A 9,082-nucleotide genomic window follows, 5' to 3' on the forward strand; every position below is an offset into this window, starting at 1 on the left:
ATTATCTGATAAAGGCTGTATTTTAAAGAGGCACTTAGATTACAGGTTATTAGCTTTCTTAATCATTATTTCTTCTGACAGTCACACAGTGGCTCAGACCTAAATTTCAGCGGCCAAAAGTCCAACTTTTTGTTAACTCCAATTTCAAAAATATTAATGCCATTCAATAGTAAACATATTGAAATTAAGGTGGCCAACAAATTAGTTAAATATATTGTCAATTCTGGGCGTGGCATGCTGTTAAAGTTAAATATTTTATATCATTTTATAAAAAATTTGATTTTTATAAAATTGATCAGAAGCAAGTACGATTTTTTTTTGTTATGTTGGTAGGATATTAGTCTTTAAGAACTGGTATGATGCGTCACAGTACGGATTATACCTACTGTGTTATTAAATTTTTTCTCATTAATTATTATTAATTACTATATTTTAGTTAAATTTTTATTTCAGTGGAATATTTACTACTAGGAGAAAGGCCAAAGTGTTCTCTTTAAACTCATATATAGTACATCTGTTGACCTGTTTTAATTTATGCTAGTTAAAGTGATTTTCGGAAGTGGACCTTATATGGGAGCTATGGCTAATTATGGACCGATCGTCACAAAATTTTGTGGTGCGAGTTCATGATATTTACATCGTCTCAGCTATATTTAAATTCTTCTTTGTCCCTGCTGTTACTTGATGATTATTTCTACTTCATAAACTAATACTAGTAAGTAGTTGGTGCAGATAAATATACGAAAATAAAAAGTATTCACTGGAAAAAAGTATATAGAGATCAACAGAAAAAAATATGGAGAAAACAGTTAGAAAATACGTTTACAAAAATAGAAATATTACATAGAAAATTTAATAAAAATCTACGGGTGGGTTATCAATGATTCAACATTTTTCTATATTTATATGTAAGCACTTTGTGTGCCCAGCAGCTCTCTATGACTGTCCCAAACTAAAGATTTTGCCTGTCATTTAGGGTTTCAACTGGTTACATACTTAGCTACGTGACTAGTAATTTTATTTTATTTTAATATGTGCATGATCCTAAATGGATTACAAATATAGTGTCTGATAGATGTTCAATAGTAGTCAATGCATGGGATTCACATATCGGCTACATATAATAAATTTCCTTCTTAACCTAACTGGTTACTGGACTAGCTACATAATTGGTTATTTTAATATGTACGTTTCCTAGGCGGAAGCTAATTGATCCCAAATATTCACTGTAAAACACATGTCTTAGTACTCAACCCAACCAGGAGGTCGATTCTAGTTCTGTGAAACGGTGAAATAAAAAGTATTTTCATATTTTCCTAGAGTTTCTGATTCATGTTTAGTAAAAAAATGATAAATAAATTCAAATGTTTTCATATGAAAATAACAAGTGGAATAAAACAAATTGAAGAACGGGTATCGGAATTTGTGTAATTGTGAAATGATGAAAAGTTTTATGAAACGAAAAGTTATTTTTTATTTCACCATTTCACAGAACCAGAATCGACCCCCAGATATAGCTATTCTGTCTGTTCTTAGTAGTTGACTCATTTTCAGGCAACTTTTGGATACAAAGATACGATTCCATGTAAACAAACCTTCCTTCGACAACTCTCCAATAGATTATTTCTGGTTGGTAAAATAACTTCTTTCTAAAGTGCACTACAAGACAAAAGTTTAATGTGACTACACTCTAGGTTACTGCGAGACACTAAAGTGACTATTGACTTCTCGCTATTTTACATAGGATATCAGTATACTTAAGCTAAAATTAAAATGAACTGTATGAGAATTATTTCAACACAATTTGTATAAACGTTTGTATAATTTGTATAAACTGTTTGTACGAACTAATTACTCACAAAACGTTTAAACGTGACTACACTCTAGATTACTTAGAGACTCTTAAGTGACAATTATCTTCACGCTAGATTACCTGGAATATATAAAGTAACCAATTGTCTTCTCTCTGCACTACAATGAGTACGTACGTATCAAATGACCCAAATATATAAATTGGAGTCATCCAAGTGATAGGACATTAGTGACAATTACTGTCTAGAAGGGATACATTGACTACTTGCTTAACTGCTGGGGCCTTCATGAGGATGTGTGTGTATGGCTGGATATCTGTGTTTATAAATATATATATAGTATATATGTTATTTAAGAGGAGTTTTCTGCATGTAGATACTCGTATGTTGCGGTATTATTGCATTGTTATGAAACCCTTAAGGCGTTTGTTATGATGGCATATTTAGTATATTCAGTGTTGTTTTCTATTGTATTTCATTGTTTTGTTTATACGATTTTTTCTGTTTAGCTTGTTCTGTTTCCATTGTTTTTTTTTTAGATTGCATTGTTGTGGCATCTTTTTATACGTTTATATTCCAAGCTGTGACATTTTCTATAACTGTCTGTGGGTTTGGCTTCTGTATTATTTTGTGTTTTTTTCTCCCTCTTTATAAATGTCTGATTGCATTGTTTTAGTGTGTGGAAGAAAATAAGGATTTTGCACAAAATGCATTCATTTATGTAAAGCACATACACTTCACACACACTTGAAATGTGCGGCCATTCACTTGTAATGAGACAGCTGCAGGTGCAACAGCATGTTACATATATGAAATATTTTTTCGTTTAAAAAAAAGGGCCTTAAAAAGCAACTATACTCCACCTCTACTTAGAGGCCCTTTATGGTTTTTTGAAGTTATGCCCACCCATAAGACAACCAGCAGTAACAACCTCTTGAATATATTTTTCTTGAATGGTTATGCTATTATAAAGTTACTGCAACTGTTACTTTTATATCCTCATTTTCGTACTTATCCACTCAGGTGTTTATATGTACATATGTATATTAGGCTGGATCCAAAGAAAAAATCTAAAGCAAAGTCATTTTTGTAGTTTTTCACATCTCAAGCGAAGAAAACATATGGGCAATTCCACAAGAATGACAATCACGACTGAAAAAACAAAAAACCCTTGAATCTCTTTTTTTAAGATGATCTGAATAGTAATAAACACTGAAATGTTATTATGTGAAAGTTTTTAGAGCTTATTACAACATTTTAAATAGTTGCAAAAATAATAGTTTAAACTGACTATATTTAATTTTATGCTAAGCACCCAATTAGCATGTAGTATGAAATGAATTTGACTCTGTTTTTTTGCTATTATAAAATTGTTTATTGAAACCGCATATATATTTTGTATATATTTTTTTAGTTTTTGTATACATATATTTACAGAATATATATTGTTTTACTTATTATTATTATTATTTTTAAAATATAGTACCCTCAGAATGGAACATAACAAAATTTTAATCACAAAGAATGACTGATAAATAAATAAAATTTTCTCCGTGAAATGTTGCAAATATTTTACAATACTTAAACTTTTTTTATTATAAGGATATATACATACCAATTGAAAACTTAGGAATTACAGTTATTTTGGTATCCAACATCAGATCGAGGGGAAAATAAATTTGAAAAATTTAAAAAAATTCAAATTTGATTGAATTTCGAAAATCGGTATAAACCGTTTCAGTGAAATATGACAATTTAAGGTATTAATTGATTAAATAACATACAACATTTATTTTTACCCTAATTATAGTAGGAGAAAAGTTACCTACTATAAATGGAGTAAATTTACATGAAAATTTATTAGAGTGTACAATATACCAAAATGTGAGAACTATAGGTATTTTTTTATTCATCTAATGGTACTTTTTGAATTTTATATGACAATGGACTTAGAAACATGAAATTATGCATATATGGTCCTAAGTGAGTGAAAATTCAAGGGGAACCTCTTGATACTTTTTCATTAATCTAATGGTACTTTTCTGAAATTTCTATAACAATGGACTTAGAAACATGAAATTAAACATATATGGTCCTAAGTAAGTTAGGATTCTAGGGGGAGACTTTTTAACACTTTTTCTTTAATCTAATGATACTTTTTTGAAATTTCTATAACAATGGACTTAGAATCATGAAATTAAGCATATATGGTCCTAAGTGAGTTAGGATTCTAGGGGTAGATTTTTTGGTACTATTTCTTTATTCGAATGGTACTTTTAGTAATTTCTTCACCATGAAATAAAGATTATATGGACCCGAGTGAGCGGGAGACTTAATAGTACTATTTCTTTCTTATAATTGGGGTGGCGAAGCGCACCGGGTCAGCTAGTTAATTCTATATCAAATATACGAAACTACGTTGAAAGCTCCTTTCAAAGACCTTTAACATGATACCAATATTTTGAAATTCTTGCTTTTCGACAACTGCGAAAAAAATCATTAAAAATTTAAAAAGACATTTTTTCCATTTGATCCAGCTTACCAAATTATGACGCCGGGACAACAATTTTAAGAAATGGTCTCCTCAAACAAACTAATCTTACATTTTAGTTGACAACATTGACTCCTTATTTTTGCTTCTTATAAACGGGGCAACCCTAATGAATATGTTTCTTTATGTGTGTTTGTGTGGAAGAGTAGGTCTGGCTGTGTGTGTCTGCATATTCAGAATCACACAATGGGTAACAAGATATACTCTCCCACACTTTCATATAAAGGCTTGCATAAACGAACAATGGCATCATAATTATAATTGCATTTTAATGGTTTACGTTCGTTACAATAACCGTTTTTTGTAACTGCTTCGTTTTGTGCTACAAAAAATCATAAAAATAAGTACGTTTTTTTGTACTAGACTTTATACATTGTTTAAACATTTTCGGTTTGCGATTTTGCATATTTTCAAAACTTACCAGCAGTGAAAAAAAAAATTCATATAAATATTGACCTGCAATAGTGAGAACTGAGAATAGTGCAAATGGTTTTAATTGTTATTAATTTCATACTAGCATTTAACCTAAAAAATTTCGTATATTCTGTTGTCAAATTAGAAACAGCACATTTGACGACAAAAAAGGCTGTTCCTACTACAAAATACATACAAATTACATATGTGTGTAAAACCACTCACCAGAGTAAGGAACGTCTCATTTTATATAACTCGTTATGTACCTTCCTGAGAAGGGTATATATATATATAAGTTTATCATTCCGTGTGTAATTTCCACAATATAATTTTCCGGCTCTATAAAGTATATATATTCCGGATCTTTATAGATAGTCTTTTCTATTTACAGCTATGTCCGTCTGTCTATTGAAATCAACTTTCCGAAGCCCCCAGAAAATCGGTCTTCGATTTTTGACCTATTTTTGACCTATATCTAGATTACTAAGTCATTAGTATAGACAATATGGATATCTAATGATATATATTTCAAAGACCTTTGCAACGGCGTATATAAGACCATAGTAAGTTGGACCTACAATGGGTTAAAATCGGAAAAAATATTTTTTAACCCAAATTTTTTTTTCAAAAAAAGTTTTTTTCGCTTAATATTAAAAAAAATTTAAATACAAAAAAAAATTTTAAATTTAAAAAAAAACAATTCGAAAAAAAAAAATTCCAAAAAATTTTAAAAACAACTTTGGAAACAAAATAAATTTTGTTTACCTAAAAATATTTAAAATTTTTATTTTGAATTATAATTTGATGAAGGGTATATAAGATTCGGCACAGTCGAATATAGCTCTCTTACTTGTTTTTTAAAAAATTAGTGCGTTTTCTGTCCTAAAATGATGCGCTGGAAATGTCAAGAAATTTTATTAACAATAAGTAGGAAAGTATATTCTAGCAAGCCCGACCCTACACTAAGAATAAATACTATCGGTCCATACTAACTATGGACCGATCGTCACAAAATTTGGTTGGATAATTTGCATATATATGAAACATATTTTTGTTGAATTTTATTGAGATTTCGAGAATGGCGCTTGTATGAGAGTTATGGAACATTGTGGACCGATTGGTTTGGATATGTTTATAATTACGATATTTATGAGAGTTTAACTATTTTCAGATATGGGGGCTAGGAGAAAGATCCTGAGTAGATTGGTATACTTTAAGATGGATGGTAGGTCAATATTTTTGCAAGTCACAAACACCAGCACTAACCCAATATACCCTTCCTACTATGGTGATGTAGGGTATAAAAAGATTTATTTTGTGTGGTTTTCTACACAAGGAAAATATAATTGTTAAATAAGTTGTTATGTTAAAAAATCCTTGAACTTCATAAAACTTAATTTCTGTCACCGCTTGTATAATATTCGTAATCTTTATTTTGTATGCAGATTATTGGCAATATTTTTTTACTTATATTGCATTCAACAATCAACCCTTGGTATTTGGTATTTATTTTACAAATTTGCGGTTTTATTGTTGTGAGAGTTTTTTTTTTTACAAAAATTTAATTACAACAATTATATATCAATGAAAATTTGTTGAATATTTTCGCCTTTTGTTTGAATATATGTTATTTTTTTTACAATTCTTACTATTATTGTACATGTATGTATGTATATATTTATTTGTGTGAATATGTTTGCTTTAGTATTTCTGCCACTGGCAACAATCTATTATATACAAAATTCATTTAGCTATTTTTATACAAACTTATCTCATTTTTATGCTCGCTATTTTAATATTTACTAGCTGATAAAATAAACGAAATAAGGCAAAAAAAATATATATATGTATGTATATCTATCTATACATATAATATTTAAATAACCCAAATGCATTTGAACAATAGACTAAAATATTTGAGGTCATTTAATGTTGGGGAATTGTGCTATTATTGAATTTTTCAAATAGTTTGTTCCGAATCGATAATAATATTAAATATTTATATAGATACACACATACATAACAATTTTATAGGTTTGTGCAGCTATGTTGCAAAAGGATATTCTGTGTTTTTTTTTGTAGTTCTAACTTTATTGGAATATGTGTATGCGCTGTGTTATACTTTGGGGATTTTTCTCATTTTTTTGTTAGGTTTCATTGAAATAGAAAGTAGGTTATGCAGTTGCAAAAGATTATAGCAAAATAAACAATTTTTTTTAATTGGTGGTCTTAATTATTTAAATAGCGAAAGTTGTTGGGAAAAATTTTAAAATTAAGTAGCTAAAAAATATTATTTTTTGTAAAACTTGTAATGAAAGTATTAGTATTTTTTTTTATAAAATAATAACTCTAAATTAAATTATAATTTGTAATAAAATTGAATAAAATCTTAATATAGAAATGTATATCAAAACATTGTTTTGTGGTAAGTTAATGAAAGTAAGTAAATGAAAGTTAATTTTTCAGTTCTAAAGATACCCTACATATATGATACCCTACTCCCAGTATATGATTTTTAAATTTATATGGGAGCTGTGACTAACTATGGATGGATCGTGTTAAAATATTATTTAGATACTAACTTATTTCAGCAGTTAATATATAAAAATATTTTGCTTCAACAGACAGACAAACCGGCGGACATAGCAAGATCTTGTTAAAGTTTCATAAGCACCTTAAATATGTATAAGTTATGAAGTAATATTTCCTTTTAATATTTTCTTTAAAGAAATTATAGTAAAGGTGCATAATATGCAAAGTTCAGACAAAACTGCTTTTGAGATATGCAAAAACTTAGTTTTCATGCAAAAAGCTTGATTTATGGACGAGTTATTTTCGATATCTGCTTATCGGATGCCATTTGTAAAATGTTTTGTTCTGTATATATAAATATTTTTAACTAAATTTAAAAGTATCTTTTACAATTGCTTGAAAAAATGATTAATGCAAATGCATTAATAGAGTGCAACTGTTTTAATTCATATTCAAATTGTAAGACGATTTTTAGTCAATTACATACATATGTATAAGCAAATAAAGCATTTATCTTGCAATTAGCATTGCAAAACCATAAAACCACCAATCCATAGAATGCACAACCATGATGTTTAGGGGTTTTATGAAAGTCATACATTGTGAATTAATCCGGCATAATTTTCACAAGGAACTTCAATGATGTGTGGTTTGTTATATACATTTATAACTACATATTTCTTCCTATATAAAATTATTTAGTATTTAATGATATTTACAAAAGGTATTTTTTATTTACTTGTAGATAAATAAAATTAAAATGTTTTCATCTTAAAACTTTTATTAACAACTATTTAAAATTTCATAATTTTTGATGATATTAAATTATATGATATAGTTATCATGCCCTCTATTTCCATTAGGATGATACATATTTTGCTTTCAAGGTCTTATAAAGAAAAAAATTAATTGTAAATAGTTGTTGCATTTCATTTAACCATAGATGATTAAATATAAAAATTTGCTGACATCCAAAATTTGCAAAAATAAGGTCCAACCTAATATACATACATACTTATAAAAATTAAAATAATTGCTGTTAAAATAACAAGAAGGGAATAAAGCAAAATACGGCTTAATAATAAAAACACCAACAATACTGATGATATTAAATAAAAAGCAGCAATAACATCAACGTCATTACTATTATTATTATTATTTTTATCAACATCACAGCCATTAACAGCATAATCATCAGCAGTGAAATGTCAATAAAACAATTTATTAAGCCAACACAAACATGAACCATAAGAATGAATATAAACACACTAAAACACGCATAAATACCAGCAGACTAGTGCACAATGGGTCTGATTGAGGAAATTAATTATAATAAATGTAGAACTGCTAAACTGAAAAAAGTCACCAGTAACAAACTTTTGTGTGCACTCTTTTATAGGCATTTATGTACAATATCATAGAGCCATATTCCGGGAAGATATTTATATGGGTGTTAGAATGAACAGATTTTTACCATTTTCTGCACAAATCGTTCTTTTATAATAGGAACCTGTTTTGAAAAATATCAAGTTGTTTGGATGTTGGATGTTGTATTACATTTTGATCCTGGTTTGACCGAATTTTTCTATACCACCCATTTCTGTTCATTATAGTATGCATATATAGTAGGGTGGGTCGATTTTTTCACGAAAAATCGTATAGTAGAAACGAATTCTATGGAAAATTCTAAGAAATTTTCCCCAAGAAACCATAGGTCTAAAATCAAATCATATTTCAATATAAAATTTTTTTGAATAGTTTTTATACCTTACAC

This window comes from Calliphora vicina, chromosome 1, assembly GCF_958450345.1.
Source record: "Calliphora vicina chromosome 1, idCalVici1.1, whole genome shotgun sequence".
Lineage (NCBI taxonomy): Eukaryota > Metazoa > Arthropoda > Insecta > Diptera > Calliphoridae > Calliphora > Calliphora vicina.